We start from the raw sequence: 23140 nt of genomic DNA, 5'->3' as shown, positions 1-23140 counted from the left end.
ATATACCTTGAGCTCTTTATGAGAGAATATGCTTTTGGAAAAGCTGGAAGACTAACCATTAGACTTTAAGCAAGGTATAATTACCCCACTGCTAGTTAGCAGGGGGTAGAGAGTAATACTAGCTTGGGGAAGGGGGTAGTACCAGCTACCCTCTCACATGCACACCTGTGTTGTCTCATCACTTTTATTGCAGGCAGGACTTGCAGTGGGATAGGTGATGGAGAGATAAACTTGTATAAAAAGCTCTAGGTTTGTATCGGTAGGTAAAATACAAATTACAGTAATACCTCTGGATACTAAAATTAATCTGTTCAAGAATGGCTTTCGCTGACAACAGTGAATGTGTGAACTATACAACACATTTCACGTGACAAGTGAGGTATTAAGCACGAAGGTTGACGAGTGCGCAGCACCCTCATATGGTTGAAGAGTGCTGGGTTAGGTTCCACAAAAAGGTGTGCACTGAACTCCCTCAACTGTATGTCATGGAGAATCTGTTAGCGTTATCAAAGTTAACAGTAGATTAAAGTTCTGTGCGTTGTTGAAGAAGAGAGCACACCACGACGTAGCGCAACGCACCTGTGCGCTACCCAGGTCGTGAACACACCTGTGCGCTACTGAGTTGATGCGTACTTGCATTGATGAGGTAACCCTTGCTTTTGCTCTGATCAAAGAGTCTACTCCAAGTGTTGTCTAAATAAGGAGACTCACTAGAAGAATCGATGTAGAATTCAATGCAGCAATAGCACTTTGTCCACTTACAGTGAAGATCGTAGGTGGCGAGCTCACCACTTTTTATGATTGGGTTGCATTGGCTGTCATCCTACTGGAATCGTTTGGAACATGCCTCATCTGCTCAAGCGTTGTTTTCAGAGTTACGTCGCTCGCCAAAAACCTCGTAGGAGTTTGGCAAGAGATAAAGGCTGGTCTGAGGAGTAAAGGTCAAATATCACTGCTCTGCAACCTTCTCCGTCAATTGAAACTTCTCAGAAAGAGGGGATGCGTTGACAACAGAACTGGAATGACCAATCATGAGGAAACCTAACCTGTGAAGAGCAGGAACATGCTTCCACCCTTGGCACTTCCTCCACTGGCCGAGTCATCTCAGAATAAAGGAGTGCGGTGGAATCGGCGCTAAATAGACCACTCAGGAGAGGACCTAACACGCGAACGAGAAAGGTGTTCACCATGAGTAACAAAAGAAGACCTTATCAGTGAACGGGAAAGGTGTCCCCTGAGTGCCTTTGCACTCCCTCCATAGGGTGACATCTCAGAACGAGGGTGTGGCGGTGTCGGCACTGAAGAAACCACTCCTGGGAGCACCAAACCCACGTAAGGGAAAGGTGCCCACCATTCAAGTAGTAAGATTAATTTTAGTATCCAGAGGTATTACTGTAATTTGTATTTTACCTACCGATACAAACCTAGAGCTTTTTATACAAGTTTATCTCTCCATCACCTATCCCACTGCAAGTCCTGCCTGCAATAAAAGTGATGATACAACACAGGTGTGCGTGTGAGAGGGTAACTCAGCACAAGGGAGCAAGACAGAGGTCAAGCTCGGGGTAGGCCTTAAGTGGCCTCCTTAGAGAAAAGTGAAGGTGCATCACAGGAGAGCGACTCCCTGAGGAGGAGGGCACAGTCTTTTCTCTAAGGGAAGGGGCGGAGTCCTCCAATCCTAAGGCTGGTCCAGAGTGAAGAAGAGGGAAGAAATTTTCTCGTCCTCACGGAAAAACTTCAGAGCTTCTTTCTACTTCTTACACACGAATCCAAACAGCAACACTCACATATGTAAAAATAAAGAAACAAATTACTCTAAGACCAGTCAATAAAGGTTGAGCGGTAGCGAGGGACGACATCCGATCTCTACCGAGCCAAAGGAAAAAGTGACAAGACAACACCGGTGTGTGTGTGTGTGTGTGTGTGTGTGTGTGTGTGTGTGTATGTGAGCAGGGTAGTCAGTACTAAGCCCTACCCCACTGCTCACTAGCTTTGGGGTAGTGAGCAGTGGGGTAGTTATACTTTGCTAGAAGGCAAAGAGGGCAGCTGACCTGAGGTGGGGTCAGGGACTGGGTCAGTCATATGAAGAGAATAAGAAGAAGTTTTAGAAAGAAGTGAAGAGAGTAAGGAAGGCTGGCGAAAGAATTGAAGAGACAGTGAAAGATGGAAATGGAAGGTTGTTAAAAGGAGAGGAGGCAAGGAAAAGGTGGGCGGAATATTTTGAAAGTTTGCTGAATGTTGAGGATAATGGGGAGACGGATATAGTTGCTGTTCTAGGTGTTGAGGTGCCAGTGATGGGAGATGGGAATGAGAGAGAGATTACAATAGAGGAAGTGAGGAGAGCACTAGATGAAACGAGAGTAGGAAAAGCATCTGGTATGGATGGTGTGAAAGCTGAGATGTTGAAGGAAGGGGGTGTGACTGTACTTGAATGGTTGGTGAGATTGTTTAATATGTGTTTTGTGTTGTCAATGGTACCAGTAGATTGGGTTTGTGCGTGTATTGTACCACTATATAAGGGTAAGGGAGATGTGCATGAGTGTTGTAATTCAAGAGGTATTAGTTTATTGAGTGTAGTTGGAAAAGTGTATGGTAGAGTAATGATTAATAGGATTAAGGATAAAACAGAGAATGCAATCTTGGAAGTACAGGGTGGTTTTAGAAGAGGTAGGGGTTGTATGAATCAGATTTTTACAGTTAGGCAGATATGCGAGAAATATTTAGCAAAAGGTAAGGAGGTGTATGTTGCGTTTATGGATCTGGAGAAAGCATATGATAGAGTTGATAGGGAAGCAATGTGGAATATGATGAGGTTATATGGAGTTGGTGGAAGGTTGTTGCAAGCAGTGAAAAGTTTCTACAAAGGTAGTAAAGCATGTGTTAGAATAGGAAATGAAGTGAGCGATTGGTTTCCGGTGAGAGTGGGGCTGAGACAGGGATGTGTGATGTCGCCGTGGTTGTTTAACTTGTATGTTGATAGAGTGGTGAGAGAGGTGAATGCTCGAGTGCTTGGACGAGGATTAAAACTGGTAGACGAAAATGATCATGAATGGGAGGTAAATCAGTTGTTGTTTGCGGATGATACTGTACTGGTAGCAGACACAGAAGAGAAGCTTGACCGACTAGTGACAGAATTTGGAAGGGTGTGTGAGAGAAGGAAGTTCAGAGTTAATGTGGGTAAGAGTAAGGTTATGAGATGTACGAGAAGGGAAGGTGGTGCAAGGTTGAATGTCATGTTGAATGGAGAGTTACTTGAGGAGGTGGATCAGTTTAAGTACTTGGGGTCTGTTGTTGCAGCAAATGGTGAAGTGAAAGCAGATGTACGTCAGAGAGTGAATGAAGGATGCAAAGTGTTGGGGGCAGTTAAGGGAGTAGTAAAAATAGAGGGTTGGGCATGAATGTAAAGAGAGTTCTATATGAGAAAGTGATTGTACCAACTGTGATGTATGGATCGGAGTTGTGGGGAATTTAAGTGATGGAGAGACAGAAATTGAATGTGTTTGAGATGAAGTGTCTGAGGAGTATGGCTGGTGTATCTCGAGTAGATAGGGTTAGGAACGAAGTGGCGAGGGTGAGAAAGCTCTGGGTGATAGGAGGATAGATGTGAGAGAGGCAAGAGAGCGTGCTAGAAATAGGAATTAATGGCGAGCGATAGTGACGCAGTTCCGGTAGGCCTTGCTGCTTCTTCCGGTGCCTTAGATGACCGCGGAGGTGGCAGCAGTAGGGGATTCAGCATTATGAAGCTTCATCTGTGGTGGAATTGTGGGAGGTTGGGCTGTGGCACCCTAGCAGTACCAGCTGAACTCGGCTGAGTCCCTGGTTAGGCTGGAGGAATGTAGAGAGTAGTCCCCTTTTGTTTTGTTTCTTTGTGATGTCGGCTACCCCCAAAATTGGGGGAAGTGCCTTGGTATATGGATGGGAGAAGTCCTATGACTAGGATACCAGCTTTACCAAAATTATATTCCCAAATAAAGAGCGAAAAGGTTTGAATTAGTGTTGGAGCAATTCTTTAATAAAATTACATAGGTAAAAACATCCAACAAAAAGAAAAACTAAAATTCTGATAGATTTTTTCTCATTGAATTCATTAATAGAATTATCTCTACGAATAACATGAAATACAGTACTAAAATTATCTCAAGTTCCACTTACTTCACTCCGAAGATACTGTGCTTCTCTCACCAAATCTCGTCATGGAATATTTCTCAATTGAAGACTATAGTCTCAATTCATACAATTTCCAAATTTTTTCTTCAGTCATAACAATCTTTATTCAACTATCAAGCAACTTGATATTGCAATGAAAATACTTCCATCAACAGAACAGTCAACTAGACACTTCTGCATTACTTTTCACTAATGTACCTCATCAACTGGACCTGAAAAAGACCAAAAAATAACTAATCAATTCAAAAGACTCAAGTCTTGTCAAATTAAATGGTGATACAGTGCTTGCTTGCTTGCATCATGTTCAGAGGTAGTGACGATGAGATATAATTCATGGAATTCATTCACTATTTTATACATCATTACACAATTAAAGAACCTACAGCATTAAATAAATCCCATTGAATATCCACAGCTAAGCTAAGGAACTACAACACCAATCATAAAAAAAAAAGAGAAAATGAATCCTAACACGTTGCTGTTTGAAAGTCACGATACCCAGGATGAAATATCAAAAGTACCAAATAGAAAATTTTTAAAATAATCTCCTAGCTATTCTTGAGGGTGATATTATGAGCTTGTATTTTAGTGTGATATAGTTCTCTTGCTTGAGGGTGCACTCCGGAGCACTGTTCTATTTTGTTTCCCTTCCTCTCATTTTGTTAAAGTTTTTATAGTTTATATAGGTGGTATTTATCTTAATGTTGTTACTGTTCTTAAAATATTTCATTTTTCCTTGTTTCCTTTACTGACTGGGCTATTTCTTTATTTTGATTGTTGGTTGCTTCTCTTGTGGTTTATTTATTCCCTTCCCTCACTGAGCTATTTTATTTCCTTCCCTCACTGAGCTATTTTATCCTTGTTGGAGCCCTTGGACGTATAGCATCCCGCTTTTCCAACTAAGGTTGTGGCTTAGCAAGTAATAATAATATTAATGATCATTTTAAATAGCACTATACTATAGAGTACTGTACATTCACTTAACATTAATGCAGCATGATTTTACACATATTGTACAGTACAGTATTACAGTAATCCATAGTACTGTTAATCAACTATACAGTACTGTACATAAATTACTACATGTACTGTACTCTACCATAGGTAAATGTAGGCTACGTGTCCAGTGAGTTGTCAAACAGAGCCAGTTGTCTGAACGAAAATGGCAAACACTTTTAGTACAGTTAAGCTATACTGTAGTGATAGTACTGTACATATATTACAGTATACAGTGGTACCTTTACATACGAATTTAATCCATTCCACAACCGACTTCGGGTGTCGAAAATGTTCGGATGTAGAAACGAATTTTCCCATAAGAATACATTGAAATTGGATTAATCCGTGGTTGAGCCCAAAAACCTATGATAACTCCTTAATAAATTACTACACATAATTACACATGACAATATGCACTCTAAATTACTGTAGATAATAGACATGTAAAAAAGAATAATTATCAAGAAATAATAAATAAGAAACGGGTTTTTAGCGTCACTTTACCTTAGAAAGTCCAGCCATATTCTTTTGCAAGTTCACTCACACGGACGTGGCTCATGCTTTTCAATAAATTCTTGCTTTACTTCTAAAGAAAGCATTTCCTTCTTCCTTTTCTCACCACTATCACTACCACTTGCGAAACTAAGCCTTTTAGGACCCATGCTTTACGTAAAAAACCGTAAAAGGCTGTACGTAAAAAATCATGATTAAATTACAGTTAATAGCAGAACGCACAGGGCACAACCCCACAAAGCCGACGAGAACAGAGGAATTACCCAAGCCACGCTAATTGAGGGTCCTTCCGAGGTGCTGCCTTCTATCGGCGGAAATAAAATATACATCCGGTGCTATGAGTACCATCTACGCGTACGGGTATTGTTTACTTCGGGTGTCGAAAAAAAATTTGGGTGTAGAGCAGGAACGTGTTCGAATTGTACTTCGCGTGTCGAAAAATTCGGATACAACCTGTACGACGAAAATTGCTTACTTCGTGTGTCGAAAAATTGCTCGAATTTTACTTCGGATGTTGGAAAATTCGGATGTAGATACGTTCGTGTGTAGAGGTTCCACTGTACACTACAGTATCATTAGGTTTATATTAGATAGGAACAAGTGCTTTGTTATTAAAAGTGTCCCGATAACTACTGTAGTGTTACGTACTGTACTGTAGCCTTACAGTGTCCAGTACATAGTGTACACCTGTGGACATGCACTATAAACTTAACTATTTTCAATCAATTACAAAATACTTATACAGTACTGTGGTAGAAACTAAGTAAAAATAAATGGTAGGATTAGGGGTTATCCCACACAAGGGCAACAAGTATACACAGATTCTTACTTTTCGCACCTGTCTTTATTACCTAATATGACACGCGAGGACCCAGGACTGACTGTATTTGAAGGATATTGGGTGTAAACCAATAGAATTTCTGGAATTAGTCAAGTATGATCACCCACGATTCTGAAAGTCCTGTTCTGACCCAACACCATATTCCTTATGTGGTAATTTTCGGTTCATCCTATCCACTACAAAAAAAAAAAAAAAGTTGAAACGAAGTAAATACCACCCAAAGATTACAACTTTAGTGGCTTCAGACTTCAAGAAATGGCACCGTTGATAATGCAATACCTTATCCCCAAAGTTGAACCTGAACCAATGTACAGCTATGTTTCATTCCGTTAATATATGAGTGAATACAGTTAGCAGGGAAAGTATAAAATTTCTTATTGTAAAATGTTTTTCCTTTACAAAATATGCTTGGAGTGAAATGGATTACGAATCAAACACAGGGCAAGATAAGAATATGGCAATCTACAGGGGGTTAGTAGCCCCTCCCTTCAGGTAAGTAGGCAAGGACACAGCTTGTAGGTAGATTGGGTGGGGAAGTTTAGGTTCGGTGGTGTTCTTGTGTAGAGGTTTTGCAGAACAATGAATACAGCTTTGGTAATACAACAGCATACGAACGACTAGAAAATGGGAAAATTCCCATTTTCTATGCATGTGGGAAGACCTGTCCATCATTACACAAAGGCTCTAAAACAGCTTTACCTCAGGAATACATGGTCAGATTCTTTCAAAATACACCATTAAATGCAGGATTATTTACAGAGGAGTAATGTAATGTTTAATAGCGAGTGAAGAGAGCACTCGGAAACCAAAAAACCAATAAATATTTAGCTCAATTAAGTATGGATTTATATATATTACGATGAACATTGTTACGAAAAGCTCCCGTGTTTAATTATCATGACTCGATTTTGATTACTTTTGCTTTTTTTATTTCAATGACTGGTTTTCATGATGACAGGCTAAACAAGGTTTACAAATTATTTATATATTCAATTAGACTGGTACACAGTATATTCTTTAGTTTTCAAAAATCATTGATGTCACTACTTAATGCAAAACCACAGTTTTCCGGTTATAGTAGTCAACCCACCTAAATGAAAAAAAAAATGATTTTCTGCCACAAAATGTTAATAACACTTAAACAACACCACATGTCCAGTTTTTAAAGCCATAAAAGATATTGTTTTACAGGTGTATGTAAGATAGCGGCCACCTGTATGCACAGGGATGGCTGGCTAAGAGTAAGGCAATGTAAGGGGGGTCACAGGGGGCACTAACCTGTTAGGTAATGACACAGCTTAAAGATTAGGTTAGGTGGGGAGATTTATGTAAGGTAGAGTCCTTATGTGAAGCTTTTGCAGAACAACGGACCACGTCTTACAAGCGGCCAGAAATTTGAAATAAAATTCCCCTTTTCTATGCACGCAGGAGGAACTGGCCGCTGATATACAAAGGCTACTTGTTTTAATATAAAAAAAAAAATTATAACCTATACTACTGCACAATTAGAACCACGCTAAGGATTTTCGGAGCCTTTGTATATCAGCGGCAAGTTCCTTCCGTGTGAATTAAAAATGGACATCAACTTCCCCCCAACCTAACCTACAAATTGTGTCCTTCCCTACATACCTAACGTGGGGCTAACGTCACCCTGCTAGCGGTATTCCACTGCCGTATTCTAATAATACATACAGCTTCCCGCTTTCATAAATACACCCCGGATTTGCATTTTCAATCACTAGTAAATATGGAAATGAATCTACAGAAAATTACCTAATACACTTGGCTGTATACATATTAGGCATTGTCCTTCCACAGCCGTAATTTCAGTCGGCCGTCATCATACATACACCCATAATAATATTCTTGAAAATATCTACAATGCGATGAATAAAAATGAATACCTTGGTGCGGTCTTTTTAGATTTGAGTAAAGCCTTTGACACAGTGTCTCATGATGTGCTGCTTAAAAAGCTCGAACATTATGGAATACGTGGAAATGCGTTACTCTTACTAAAATCCTACTTAACGAGTCGTAAACAATTTGTGACCCTCGATGGCCATCTCTCAGAGGTTATGGATGTCAAAATAGGTGTTCCCCAGGGATCAGTCCTAGGACCGTTATTTTTCCTCGCCTATATCAATGATCTACCTCGATCAGTAGGTAGGTTAAGCTCCATACTCTTTGCCGATGACACTACGCTTCACTTTAGACATAAAAATATCTACTCCCTCTGTGATACACTAACCAATGATTTAACTCATGTAAAAAACTGGCTACTAGCAAATAAGTTAACCTTAAATGAAAGAAAGACATACTTCATAATCTTTTCTCTACGAAGAGTTCCTGATAACATAAGGGTTTCTATAGGAAATCACACTCTGGATCAGAAGTCCAGTGGTAAATTTTTAGGGATAATTCTTGATAATAAACTAACTTTCTGTGAGCATGTAAATATGACAGTTAATAAAATTGCCAAAGTAATGGGTATCATATATAGATTAAAAGAGTATTTCCCCTTATATATTATAAAACAATTGTATCACTCGTTAGTATCTCCTCACCTAAATTACTGCAATACGGCGTGGGGGAGTAGTAGTAGAAATGTCTTGCAACCATTAATTGTAATTCAAAAAAGACTGGTAAGAATCATAAGCTCCAGTGATTACTTAGCTCATACATCGCCACTTTTCCGGTCTCTCTCGATATTGAAGCTGGAAGACAATTATAAGCTCTCCTTAATGAATATGATGTTCCAAACACTTATTTTGAACAAATTTCCAGATTTAAGACGAAAAATAATTCAGGAACAATCAGTTCATCCATATGGAACAAGAAATTCAAACTTAACTCTCCCTTTCATACGTATTAATAGATGCGAGCAATCGTATCTATACCAAGGTATTAAACTTTGGAATACTCTGCCCGCTTATCTAAAGGCACTGCTTAGCGTTCGGTCTTTTAAGAAATCATATACAAATCTCCTGTTATCTGGGTATTAAGCTTTATTAATAAATATTTATACTTGCCTACCTAACCACAACGCAAGTATGTTTCATTGTTTAGAATATTTTTTTATTTGTAAAACTAGTTCTTTTACTGAGTTTTTTGCTTAATATCTACAATTTTTTCAATGTATATACCATTAGCTTTCATATACCATCTTTCCTTATCATATAAATATGCATTTCCATTTGTTTTTAGGCTAAGATTCTCATTTATATGTATCTATTTGTATACATATGATTATGTATATGTATGCGTACATTTTGTATATCTATATCCATATTTACTTTATTTTTTATTTTTACTTAATTGATGATATTATTTTGTTGTATTATTGCCCGAAGAGCTCTGCTCCACATGGGCTTGGACTGAGTCTTTTTTTCTTTTTGTAAATCTTTGAATGTAAATATTTTTTGTCCAATAAACATTATTATTATTATTATTATTATTATTATTATTAATAGGTAAAGTTTTAGATTCAACCAAATTGGGAAATGTATTATATTAATATATTTTCCTAGTAAAGCATGTGATAACAAAAAACTTTCTCTCAATACATTATTGACGCTGATGTCTACTTACAGAGATAATTATTTCAGTTATTGTAGGTCTGCATTTTATTTCTAAGTGTTCTGTATACCTTTACGCTGCCACGGGACCTAGCTCTTGTTCGTTTGTATGTCTGTTTTCATCTTACTTGGCTCCGCCCCATTGCGTAATGTGACAATATTTGCTTGAATGCGCATTTGCTCCTCCCACTAATGTCGCTCCTCCAATCTAAATACTACTGGGTTCTTTTCAAGGGTTATTATTGGACGATTCATTGGTCTCTCAGTCTTGTTTCAAGGATCTGTTTTTCGTGCAATATAACATTGTAAACGATAGTATTTTGTTTTTTTCCCTATTTCATTATGGGAGAAACCCGTGATTGTCGTTTGTTTTCGGTTTTCAAAAGTTTCGGTTTCTATATTTTCAGCACACGTCACTTAACTGTCATGGATCCTTCGGTACGGTTGTGTGAAATATGTCGTTATTCCTATTATGATGTGATCGGCCGATTTCATGGGAATTATAATGGAACTCCTGAAGTAGTGAATCGTTTTCTAAGGGAGCATTCCGTATTACCTTTAAGTGTCCAGTGTGGTAAATGTGATACGCCTTTACATTTTCGTGAGGATAGACATGTGTGGTATTGTACCAAATCTGTAAAGGAGGGTCAACCACAACCTTCCACATCTTCATCGTCATCTTCCGTTTAAGGTAAGAAGTGATTTAACAAAATATATATATTCAAATTTACCCCTGGTTAAAGGGGGGTCGCAGGGGGGGCGAAGCCCCCCCGGTAGGGGTACAGGGCCCCTAGGTTAGGTTAGGTGGGTTTGTTAGGTTCTGTGGTGCCCTGAAAATTACTGTGGCCTTAAGGGGGGGTCGCAGGGGGGGGGCGAAGCCCCCCCCCCGGTAGGGGTACAGGGCCCCTAGGTTAGGTTAGGTGGGTTTGTTAGGTTCTGTGGTGCCTTGAAAATTACTGTGGCCATAAGGGGGGGTCGCAGGGGGGTCGAAGCCCCCCCCCCCGGTAGGGGTACAGGGCCCCTAGGTTAGGTTAGGTGGGTTTGTTAGGTTCTGTGGTGCCTTGAAAATTACTGTGGCCATAAGGGGGGGTCGCAGGGGGGGCGAAGCCCCCCCCCGGTAGGGGTACAGGGCCCCTAGGTTAGGTTAGGTGGGTTTGTTAGGTTCTGTGGTGCCCTGAAAATTACTGTGGCTTTAAGGGGGGGTCGCTGGGGGGCCCTACCCCCCTCCCCCCGGTAGGCCTAGTTAGGGGTATGGGGGAGGGGTGCTGGAACATTAATTATTCATTTATTGCAAATATCATTCAATGCCCCAACACCCTCCCCCCCCCTTCCCCCACCCAAAACCCCGGTTCCCAAAGGGTGTCCCCCCTAATTGGTGGGATGAACTAGGGTATACATAGTAAATCTCTAAATCGGTTGGTTTGCAGTCAAAATAAACGTTAAATTCATTGAAACCACACTATTTCTGATGCAACAAATATATTTTTATTGCATTTTTCCAAATTTGGCTGAAACTAAAAATTTACCTAATAATAATAATAATAATGGATAGATACTGGAGAGTGGAAGGCAGTATCTAAAGAACACATTGGTAAAAACACTTGGCGACTTACTAACTTGGGAATTAAGTCGCAAGCCTATCATATTTCACGGTACGATGTTGGGTTTCTGCTTTTTCATATTGAGTTAATCTCAGTGTGATGATTGTTGACGAGTTCACAGATTGTACAGACATCATTTGAACAGACAAAAGGTCAAAGACAAACTTCAAAAATCTGTAACACACGCTGCCACGAAGTAACGAAACCACGTGGAGGACCTGATCCTGGTTCGGGACGTTCGGAATGGACTGCCTCACGGTGGCTCACCTCTTTTCCTAAGAAGACCGCAAAATAGGTGTGAGGCAACTCAATCACATAGTAAGTAGGTGCAAAGCTTCTTAGCTTTTACCCACTACTGTAATTACTTATTGTTATCCTTATTATTACTTGCTAAGCTACAACCCAAGTTGGAAGAACAGGATGCTATAAGCCCATGGGCTCCAACAGGGAAAAATCGCTCAGTGAGAAAATGAAACAAAGAAAAATGAAATATTGTAAGAAGAGCAACAAGATTAAAATAAGTATCACCTATATAAACTATAAAAACTTTAACAAACCAAGAGGAAGAGAAATAAGATAGAATACAGTAATCAAGCTTTGTTATCCTTTGTAATCTCTCTATTTCAGTTTCTGTCAAATTTATAATGTTTATTCAATATGAAATAGATGGCAACGCAATACTTTGAAAAAAAAATCTCATTTGTGCTTTACTACAACTTTTCTCCATGACTGAATATGTTAAGTTAGCTTTTTTTCTTTTACCATTTCATCTTTTTTTTTAGTTTTAAATAAGTTCCTATTACTCAGTTTCTGGTCCCACTCCGCAAAATAAGTTTGCGACCACTCTATCGCGCTTGAACTTATTTTACCTGGACCATAACAAAATTAATTATGAAATTCTGAATCTTTACTTTTTTCACGTTTTACCTTATAATCAGTTGAGACAACACCTTACTATTGTCAGTTTTGGTCACCTATTATTTGAACTTATTTTCAGGTTCCAGGTTCCTCGCTCCACAACGCTGTGATTTTGGACACACTACAAGAAGACCTGCAGTATGTGCAAAGCACTGTAATCTGCAGAAAATTCATTCTCACTATAGTCAATTTCTTTTAGCGATGCAGATTTGCACCGACTCGCAGCAGTGCCCTTTTAGTTCGGAAAAGTTTTAAGCAATCAGCGATCAGGAAACTTTTCCGAGCTAAAAGGGCACCGCTGCGAGTCTGTGCAAATCTGCATCGCTAAAAGAAATGGACTATAGTTACCTCCTACACAGACAGCTTCACAACTTCCATAATATTACCCCCTCTCTCCCAAGCTTCCAAATCCTGTCTAATATATCGGAAAACTTCTTTGGTTGGTGTTTCTAACTTCCCTAATTCTATGACATTGCTTTTATTTTTTTTTTCTATTACAGCTAATCATATACTCTTTTGTATTATTTGCCTCACTACACCATCCAAGTGTTGAAAGCACATAGTCTTCTAATTTTCACTCAAATTCTGAGTTGATTTTATTTTGTGGATAATGTATAAAACATTTTAAATCACATTCACTGTGCTTTTTCGAGCTCCCAACTATATTCAACCCCTATTCGCAGAAAATTATTGCAATATCCAATAAAAGTAAAAAATTTTCAGTTTTCTCTTTTGTCCATTTTTTTCTATAGGACATAGGCCTACAAAAATCAACTAAAAACCTTCTCTTGATTATGTAATGGGAGGTGTTACTCCTGTCAAAAAATAAGGTCTGTAAGTTTCTGGAGATGACGTCAAGTCCATCCAAAAATATGGGCCCCTGATTATAAAGAAACCTCTTGGCCAGGACACCAGCCACCCGTTGAGATACTATCTTTAGAGACTTATGGGGTCCTTTGACTGGTCAGACAGTGCTACAGTGGACCCTTCTCTCTGTTTACGTTTCTTTCCCTTTGCTTACACATACACCGAATAGTCTGGCTTATTCTTTACAGATTCTCCTCTATTCTCATACACTTGACAACACTGAGATAAACAAACAATACTTCTTCACCCAAGGGGTGGGTACTTTCCTCTTGGTAAGGATAGAAGAGACTCTTCAGTTATAGTTAGCAGCTCTTCTAGGAGAAGACCAATCCAATATCAAACCATTGTTCTTGGGTAGTGCCATAGCTTCTGTACCATGGTCTTCCACTGTCGTGGGTTAGAGTTCCCTTGCTTGAGGGTACATTCAGGCACACTATTCTATCTTATTTCTTTTCCACTTATTTTGTTAAAGTTTTTATAGTTTATAAAGGAAATATTTATTTTATTGTTACTTTTCTTAAAATATTTTATTTTTCCTTGTTTCCTTTCCTCAATGGGCTATTTTCCCTGTTAGGGACCCTGGGCTTATAGCATCCTGCTTTTCCAACTATGGTTGTAGCTTAGCAAATAATAATAATAATAATAATAATAATAATAATTTGGGGAGAATTGCTAATTAAATAAGAAACGACCTCATTGTTTTTAAAATGTCAACAAATCAGCTGACATCGGGGAGCTATTGGTTGGTTTACATTCGAGTAGGACTAGGGAGGAGGAGTTGCGAAGTGTCATAATAGAGTCATCTGACATCAACAAGGAATTTTGCCAATCTCCCTTATCTGTCATATGAATTGAACGATTTCAGATTGTCATAATTATTTTGACTGTAGATTATACAATCATTTGAACAGAAATATGAAATGTCTGAAGTAACAGTGACAAACATTTACAGGTAGTGATAGAATTGCACAAATTTATGTTCAGGTACGTGATTAGTATTTTTTCATATTTTCGTCTGGTATACGGTATTTTTGTAGTGAATTACATGGCAACCTTTGACTGTACTGTATGTTAGTTATTGCTGGTGCAAACCATCCCTACGGATAGATCACCTACAAAAGCAACTCGGGGTGTATGTATGGTAACGGCCACCTGTATGTATGATGGCGGCTGAATTAGAATACGGCAGTGTAAAGCAGTGTTTATACGGTCGAACCTGCTTGTCAAATGGTTCGAAGAGGTGGAGTCAGCCACAAATGCATAAGTTTTGTGGACAAGGAAGCCCCACCCATAAAAGTCGGGCGAGAACTGAATTTCTTCGAAGCGTTCGATGAACGTGTTCGACAACCAAATACCCCGTTCACACGTTCGAACATCACTTCTAACACTTGTCTGTCAAACTGCGTTTGACAAACCATTCAACTGTGTAAACCCGCCATAAGGGGGCTGCAACGGTAGGGTTAGCCCCCCTCTCATTCGGTAAGTAGGTTAGGTTAGGGGGTAAGTTTAGGTTAGATGGTGTCCATATTTTATGCTCGCTGGAGGAACTGGCCACTGATATACAAAGGCTCCTGCAACACAACCTTAGTTAATCAGAAATAACAATACATAGTGAATGCATTCATACATTGTCGGGAGCCTTGCCATTAAACACCCGTCACTAGCCCCTAACCTAATGCACTTATCACTTGTGAGATACCAGATACCACTTATCTGCAGCCAACCCTAATGGTACGGCGACACAGTAGCCAGCATGCATCGAGGAAGATACATGACTTGGACAGCAAATCAGCAAAAAAGCGACACACGGCCACACCAGAAACTCAACCCTCCAACGCATCACACTCGTTAGTCGAAGCATTCCTTCTGATCAGGAATACCATTATCTGACGGAAAATTGTGTGGTCTTTGGTCAAGAAGCCGGGGAACCACTGCAGTATCTTAAAACATGTTATATTGCTTAGCAGCGACTGCCTAGTGTCAAGTGTGGTCATCCATATGAGATACCTTTCAAATTGACGCAGAAACCAATTCTCTGCAACCTTCTTGCTCATCGCATTTGGTGTGGCCTTACCCTAACCATTTCTAGTTTGCCAACATTTAAATGTTAAAATCATGGGGATCCAAGTGAGAATCTGTTTGGGATTACAGGTACCGTACACAACATAACCAGTTGTAAGAATATATAATTCATGCGTGCAGTCAGTAAAAATCTGGGAAATTCATCTAAAGCACATAATTGTAGCAATTGGGATTACCGGGATGAGTTTTAACTAATGTAACCTAACCTTAAGTATGCTTGGGTGCTTGCTAACCTATGGCTCTTGTCTCCCTTTAGCCTGACTGAGGGAGTCAAAAGTCATTGAAAATACAGGGAGGCCATCTAAACTAAGCCAGTGAAAAAGACCAATGGGTAATAACCCCAAGGATCCTCCCAATGTAAGAGACATAAGAGTACAGTGAACCCTCGCTACTTCGCGGTTCGACCATCGTGGATTCACCACTTCGCGGGTTTTTTCCATAACCCATATATATATACATATCGCGGATTTTCCGGAAATTTCGAAAATACCGCGAAATCTAGACCCCCAAATACGATATTTTGTTTACTGTAATTAGTAATATCTGCTCTTACTGATTGTTCATTGCATTACATATGATATATAATTCAGCACAGAAAGAAATAAAACACGAAAAGAGAATGTGATCATACGATAATACAGTACTGTATACAGTACGTAGTAAAATTAAATCGAACATGAAATGCAAATCAGATGCAGTCATACCATATTAGAATGGTGTAAGGCTACTGATGGCTACTATACTACTTGGTATCTCTGTCAGGTGATTCTTTTGTATGTATACGTACGTAGTACTGCATCCAATAATATTCTTTGTTGCAAAAATCACATTTCGAATAAGCGTACGAGAGAGAGAGAGAGAGAGAGAGAGAGAGAGAGAGAGAGAGAGAGAGAGAGAGAGAGACAGACACACATCCTACAAAAGAATAAAATAGCATACGTAAAGCTATTACGTGTATTATTGTTATTATTATTATTATTGTTGTTGTTGTTGTTAATAAAATTATTATTGTTATTATTATTATCATTATTATCATTATTATTATTATTACTGTATTATTATCATATGATAATTCAGTACTGTATACAGTACGTAGTAAAATTAAATCGAACATGAAACGCAAATCAGATGCAGTCATATAATATTAGCATGGTGTAAGGCTGCTGATGGATACTACTGTACGTACTACAAATGTAATGGATGTGCTTCTTTTCCATGAATCTTTTGTATGTATATGTACGTAGTACTGCATCCAATAATATTCTTTGTTGCAAAAATCACATTTCGAATAAGCGTACGAGAGAGAGAGAGAGAGAGAGAGAGAGAGAGAGAGAGAGAGAGAGAGAGAGAGAGAGACACACACATCCTACAAAAGAATAAAATACTGTAGCATATGTAAAGCTATTATTATTATTGTTATTATTATTATTATTGTTGTTGTTGTTGATAAAATTATGATTGTTATTATTATTATCATTATTATTATTATTACAGTACTGTATTATTATCATTATTTATTATTATTATTAATACTGTACGTACGGTATGCGCGGGGTATCTTGTACTTTGAGTTGGTAACCTACGCATCATATACTGTAAGACGGGTTGTGATTGGTTCAAGCGCTGATAGATGACGAATCAGAACTCAAGTTTTGTTATCTAGCCTGTGATTGGTGTTTTGCCCGCATCTCCAGCTTCCAGCATCTAGGTTCTCGGGTCGTCCACTTTCTCTTACCGCGTATCGCTGAGTAGACGTTCTTAAGTTTGTGAAGTTTAATCTGTGCTGTGTGCGACCTTTTTAAGTTGAACTTTTTGTCAAATCCTACTGTACAATGCCTCCCAAGCGTTCTGCTTCTACTAAGGCTGGTAGTGAGCCTAAACGCCACCGAAGGATGATGACGATTGCTGAGGAGGTTACGCTTCTCGATATGTTAAAAGATGGTAGAAGTTACGCGTCCGCTGCGCGCCATTTTGGGATCAACGAATCTACTGTTCGCTATATCAAGAAGGACGAGGCGAACATTAGAAAGACGGCTGCAATCACCTTTAGCAGATCAGCGAAGCGAGTCGTTACAACGCGTAATAAAACGATCGTACGCATGGAAGGTGCTTTAGCTGTGTGGATTGCCGACTGCCGGAAGAAGAACATAGCCTTGGGTACGAACACCATCCGAACAAAGGCTTTGAGCTTGTATGAGAATTTTGCTGCAAAGGAACCTCAAGACGACGACGGCAACCATGCTGAAGAAGATGATGATGCAGATGATCCTCAACCAGGCTGCTTCGGCTGACACTGCCGCTGCTGAAACTTACGCGAACCAGACATTCAAGAATATTATCGCCGAAGGTGGATACAAACCGGAACAAGTCTTTAATATGGATGAGACCGGCTTGTTTTGGAAGAGAATGCCGTCGCGAACTTTCCTGTTCAAAGAGGAAGCCAAAGCCTCTGGCTTTAAAGCATTCAAGGATCGCGTTACCCTCGTGATGTGTGGCAATGCTGCTGGATTTTTGCTAAAGCCGGGGCTTATTTATAAGTCGAAAAATCCTCGCGCTTTGAAAAATAAAAATAAGAATCTCCTTCCCGTGTACTGGATGCATAATCAAAAAGCATGGATTACGAAGATGCTGACCTCCAACTGGTTCCATCAGTGTTTTATCCCGCAAGTCAGCAAATATCTCTTAGAGAAGGGCTTGCCATTCAAGATCCTTCTCCTTATGGATAACGCTGGTGGACACGCAACTGACCTGTCGCATGAGGGCATTCAGGTTGAGTTCCTGCCACCCAACACCACGTCATTAATTCAACCGATGGACCAGGGGGTTATCAGGGCGTTCAAGGCCCTCTACACGAAGAATACCTTGGCGGACCTCGTTGCGTGTGTGGATGCTGCCCAAGATAATGAGGATGAAGATTTTAACTTGAAGGCGTACTGGCGGCAGTACACCATAGCCACGTGCCTGCAGAATATTCAGAAGGCACTGCAAGAGATGAAACCTGCAACCGTGAATGCGAGCTGGAAGAAGTTGTGGCCCCAGATTGTTTACGACGACGAGGGATTTACACCTGCTGAAATCCAACACTCTGCAATACGCAAATCTGTGCAGTTGGCTGCCATAATTGGAGGTGACGGGTTTGGCGACATGACGACTGAAGACGTCGACGAGTTGTTGGACTGCCATTCCCAGCCCCTAACTGACGCAGACCTCGAAGACCTGACGAAATCGGCAAGCGAAGAAGAGAGTGAAACCCAGGAAGAGACCCAAGAAAATGTCGAAGAAACGGGCTTAACATTAGAACGGCTTGCCAAGGCCTGCAACCATGCGAAGGAGTTGAAAGAAATGTTGCAAGAGTGGGACGAGGATATGGTTCGGTCGATGCAATTCTGCAACAAGGTTGATGACATAATGACTCCCTACAAGATGCTCTTAGATCGAAAAAAGAAGCAGCGGCAACAACTTCCGATCACAATGTTCTTCCAGCTTCGCAAAAAAGAGCCAGTTCCTCCTGCTAGTACGCCTTCGGAAGAAATTGAAGAAGTTTCCTAGGAAGAAGTTGAAGAGGTGTCCCAGGAAAAGACACCTCCGTCTGAAGAGACGTAAAATACTACCTGGCTGCACAGTGGAACACATCATCAGCTTCATCATCATCATTTCTACTGTGCAGCAAATTCATCGCCGCCATCATTCAAGTTTTTCTTCAACTTCTTTCGTGGTGAGTACAGTAACAATCTGTATTTTTTACTTTAATATTCTCACATTCTAATATTTGTGCCTGTTTTATAGTTTAGTACTGTATGCATTAAGTTAAAGGGAAGGTTTTAAAAGTCTACATGTTGTAACCTATCATATTTTTTTTGTTTAAAATTTACATTTGCACGTACGTAAAACAATCTCTCTCTCTCTCTCTCTCTCTCTCTCTCTCTCTCTCTCTCTCTCTCTCTCTCTCTCTCTCTCTCTCGTAAATTGTTTTCCTGCTTTGCTACGTACAGTATGTACTGTATGATTTTATATAGATACGGTAAATTATATTTGTACTAATAACATATTTTGTAAATGCTTTTACTGTAAATATCATTATTTATCACTTTCATCATGCGCGTTAAATGCCTTCTTTGTTCTGAGCATGGTTGTTTACTGAGCGTACAGTACTTTATGACGCCGTCGTTTCAGGCGGTGTCATAAAGAAAAACATTTCATTTGGAAGTCCTAAGAAAAATTAAGTACGTAAAACATTGGTAATAAAAAAATCAACATACTGTATAATCAATATAATCGATGCAAAAACTAACCTATACATATATGTGTACACTAAATGAGTTTGTTTCTTCATTATGATCAGAGATGAACGTAAACAAAACATTGGTTGCCATTTTTTATCGTGCTTTTTAGGTGTTTAGGAAACGCATGATATAAAATCGCCTTTAATATTTGTGCTTGTTTTAGTTTAGGGTGCTGTAGTACATGCATTAAGTGTTCTGTACATTAAAGGGTGGTTTGTTAACAGTACTACGTACAAGGGAAGGTTTTAAAAGTCCGAATATACATGTTAAATAAATAGGTAAATATGATGTCACTACTTCGCGGATTTTCACCTATCGCGGCCGGGTCTGGAACCTATCTACCGCGATAAATGAGGGTTCACTGTACTGTACTTTAATTAATAGAAATAAAAAAAATGTTCCATCCTAACATAGCACAGGAGTGCCTCAATTCATAAATAATAAGAAAATTTTCCAATCTACGGTCAGCTCCAACGTTACTTGAGCTTATTATTCATGATCTCGCTCAATTGTGACACAAAGAACCGTATAACCTATTGTAAGATGTAAGATGAGGCTGCTTGCAGCACCTAAGCACCTCCCACATAAGTGACGTCATTGTCCACGTCACGGGCTATCTGTATTTCCTTCCACTGTGTATCAGTTGTAATGAAGATACGAAACCACACTGACCATCATTTCCTGATCTTGCCTAGCTTAAGATCCAACATGGCGCAGTGAATGAAAATAAAAAGAGGACCTACAGTAATAACCGTGGCACGGCATGGCACCACCGTCGAGACGACCCTCATTTGCATCCCCTAGGGGCAGGATTGCAAGGACAGGAACCTCTGGAACTGGCGTCAGGATATCACCGGCTTCCATGCTGCAGGCTCACCACGTGTTACAAACCTAGCAACAAGCCATCCAGAATCTTCTTGCCGAGATAACAGCGTTGTCACTATAGGGTACCAATGTCCCCCAACCAAGGATCCCTTCGTCTGCAGCTCCGGAAAAGTGCGAGGCTGAGGTGTCCCCTGCAGCCTTCAGGTCTTGGAGACGGTCAATGGAGTGTTGGTTGCAACTCTGTAAGTTGAAGCCTAACGAGGCAGTTCATCATATAAGGCTGCATTGTGTTCCGATATTGCAACGTGACCTCGATTCTAGGTATACTGATGCCCAGTGGAGTGCCCTGTCTACCGAAGGGGCATTCAATGCGGTTAAGCAAATGGTAGTGAAAGCTTCTAACCAAGCGGTGAAGTGGCTCGAGTTTTTTTATTTGGCCCAAGAGCCTAGTGAGTCCTTCAATGATTATTTGTTCCGTAACTGACATACAAACCACGCTATTTAATAGGGGTTATTACTTTCGGAGTAGCTGAAATGACGAGCCATTAGAATTTTGATGAGGGTTTACTACTCCACCGCTAGTTAGCGTTGGGTAGGGAGGGTAGCTTGCTACCCCCCCCCCCCCTCACACACACCTGTGCTTGAGCTCACTTTGCTCTCAGCTCGGGTGGTAGTCGGACGTGTCCGCTCTCATCCTTGCCTCTCTGACAGCCATTAATGCCTTTTGGCTTTCTCTCCTACAGGTGTGTTTGTGAAGTTGGCCTCTGCTATCATGCGCAAGTGTCCTGGATTACCCGACCGCCCTTGTGGTACGTTTATGTCAGCGGTCGAGACGGACCCTCACACCCTTTGTCCTTATTGTAGGGGCCAACGGTGTGATAGAACTAATAAGTGTGGTGAGTGTAGGGAGTGGTCTACCTCCCAGTGGGAGAGGTTTTCTCGGCGACGGAAGAAGAAGTCCAGGCGGGATATTTCTCCTTCAAAGGTTTCTTTGAAAAGAGAAAATCCCAAGGACTCTTCTTCCGTTGCCCAAACCTCCTCCGAAGCTCCCGCTCGATCGGTTTCTTCCGGGAGACCGTCGAGTGGTAGCGTAGGCCATAGTTCTGTTTCCCAACCTCGGGGTTCGGGAGATGGCGTTGCCTCCCCTAGCGAGGCAGCTCCACCTCCTCCCCCGGGGGTGGAATTGAATATTAATGTGAGTACTAATGATTTATTCCAGCTTTGGTCTTCCTTGGGGCTCGAAGGTTCGCCCTCCAAGGAAGCCTTGTTTGACATGATCCGGTTGGGTGCCGCTGTCAAGCAATCGCCGACTTTAGCAGAGGTTGATCCTCTTTCTATCATCGAGGTTGTGGTGCCAGAGGCTTCCGATGCAGTATCTTCGACCTCTGCAACTGCTCAACCTGCTGTAGCTGAAGGCTTAGTTTCTCCCTCTGCTCAACCTTCGAGGGAGGAACTAAGTCCAACAGTCTCTCCTGCCGGTGATTCTCTCCCTTGGGGGAGTTCACTCACAGAGACTCCTCTTCGGAGGACTGTTGACGGTCAGCTCGCTGACCCAACGGCCCCCAGAGGGCGCATACGGCGTAAAGCTCGCCTTCCTCTTCGCCGGAGAGGCCTTCCTTCACCTCACAAGGGTGTGAGGAGGCGCCTCTTCGGTTCAACGTCATCGTTGCAGTCCGCCGCAGAGGAGTCTCGTCATCGATCTCCAACTGTTCCTGCTACAGCCCTGGATCTCTCTGCGGATCGTTCGCGATCCCCTTCGGTGGAAGGTCGTCCTTTTAAAGGATACGCCGACCTTCCACCTGTCAGACCTTGGATTTGGAGTACATAGTAATGATTTTAATTGTAGAGGTGCACTTCCTCTAACAGCTTCCATATTTACTGCCGAACTGTATGGCATATTAACCGCTATTGAGAAAATAGCTTTGGAAAAGGAGGGTAATTTTACAATTTTTAGTGATGCAAGGAGTGTTCTTCAAGCTTTAGAAGTTTTTAATTCTAGTAACCCTCTAGTTTTAAAGATTTTAGAATGGCTTTTTATTATTGGACGGAAAGGTATAACAGTTCGATTTTGTTGGGTTCCAGCACATGTAGGTGTGTCTGGGAATGAGAAGGCAGATTTACTGGCGAAGAATGCGGCATCCGAGCTGCTACCAAGGAGGTATCCCATTCCGTGTAACGATTTCCTACCTTACATCAAGAAATTGGTTTGTGATAAATGGCAACAGCACTGGGATAGTCAAGATGGCAAGAAAATGAGGGAAGTAACAAATATCATATCACCTTGGAGGTATAACATGATACCTCGAAAATGGGAGACGACTCTTTGTCGTCTCCGTATTGGTCACACACGGTTGAGACACGAGTTTCTGCTGAAGGGCCAACACCAACCGTATTGCGAGGACTGTTTAGTACCTTTAACAGTGAGGCATTTGTTGACCGAATGCCCTAATTTTACTAACTTAAGAAATA

At 40.7% G+C, this 23140-nt stretch overlaps 1 protein-coding gene and 1 long non-coding RNA gene across 4 annotated transcripts in view; one reads left to right on the top strand and one right to left on the bottom strand.

The window, feature by feature from the left end:
- The window catches only part of LOC137616329 (uncharacterized), a 63554-nt gene extending 51623 nt beyond the window's left edge, over nucleotides 1-11931 (bottom strand). The window contains exons 1-2 of one of the 2 annotated variants that reach the window (XR_011039395.1): nucleotides 11709-11931; nucleotides 4153-4379 (exon numbers count right to left, since the gene is read on the bottom strand). This is a non-coding gene — a long non-coding RNA (uncharacterized lncRNA). The remainder of the gene's footprint in view (nucleotides 1-4152; nucleotides 4380-11708) is intronic. The other variant, XR_011039396.1, reaches the window with a different exon arrangement.
- A 2295-nt stretch (nucleotides 11932-14226) lies between these two features.
- The window catches only part of FIG4 (polyphosphoinositide phosphatase FIG4), a 229237-nt gene continuing 220323 nt past the window's right edge, over nucleotides 14227-23140 (top strand). For both annotated transcript variants that reach the window (XM_068345978.1, XM_068345977.1), the window contains exon 1: nucleotides 14227-14465. The gene's annotated coding sequence lies outside the window, so the exon portion shown is untranslated. The remainder of the gene's footprint in view (nucleotides 14466-23140) is intronic.

The sequence above is a fragment of the Palaemon carinicauda genome, chromosome 22 (genome assembly GCF_036898095.1).
Source record: "Palaemon carinicauda isolate YSFRI2023 chromosome 22, ASM3689809v2, whole genome shotgun sequence".
Lineage (NCBI taxonomy): Eukaryota > Metazoa > Arthropoda > Malacostraca > Decapoda > Palaemonidae > Palaemon > Palaemon carinicauda.
Note: the sequence above shows the minus strand (reverse complement) of the source record. Positions and strands in the feature narration are given on the sequence as shown.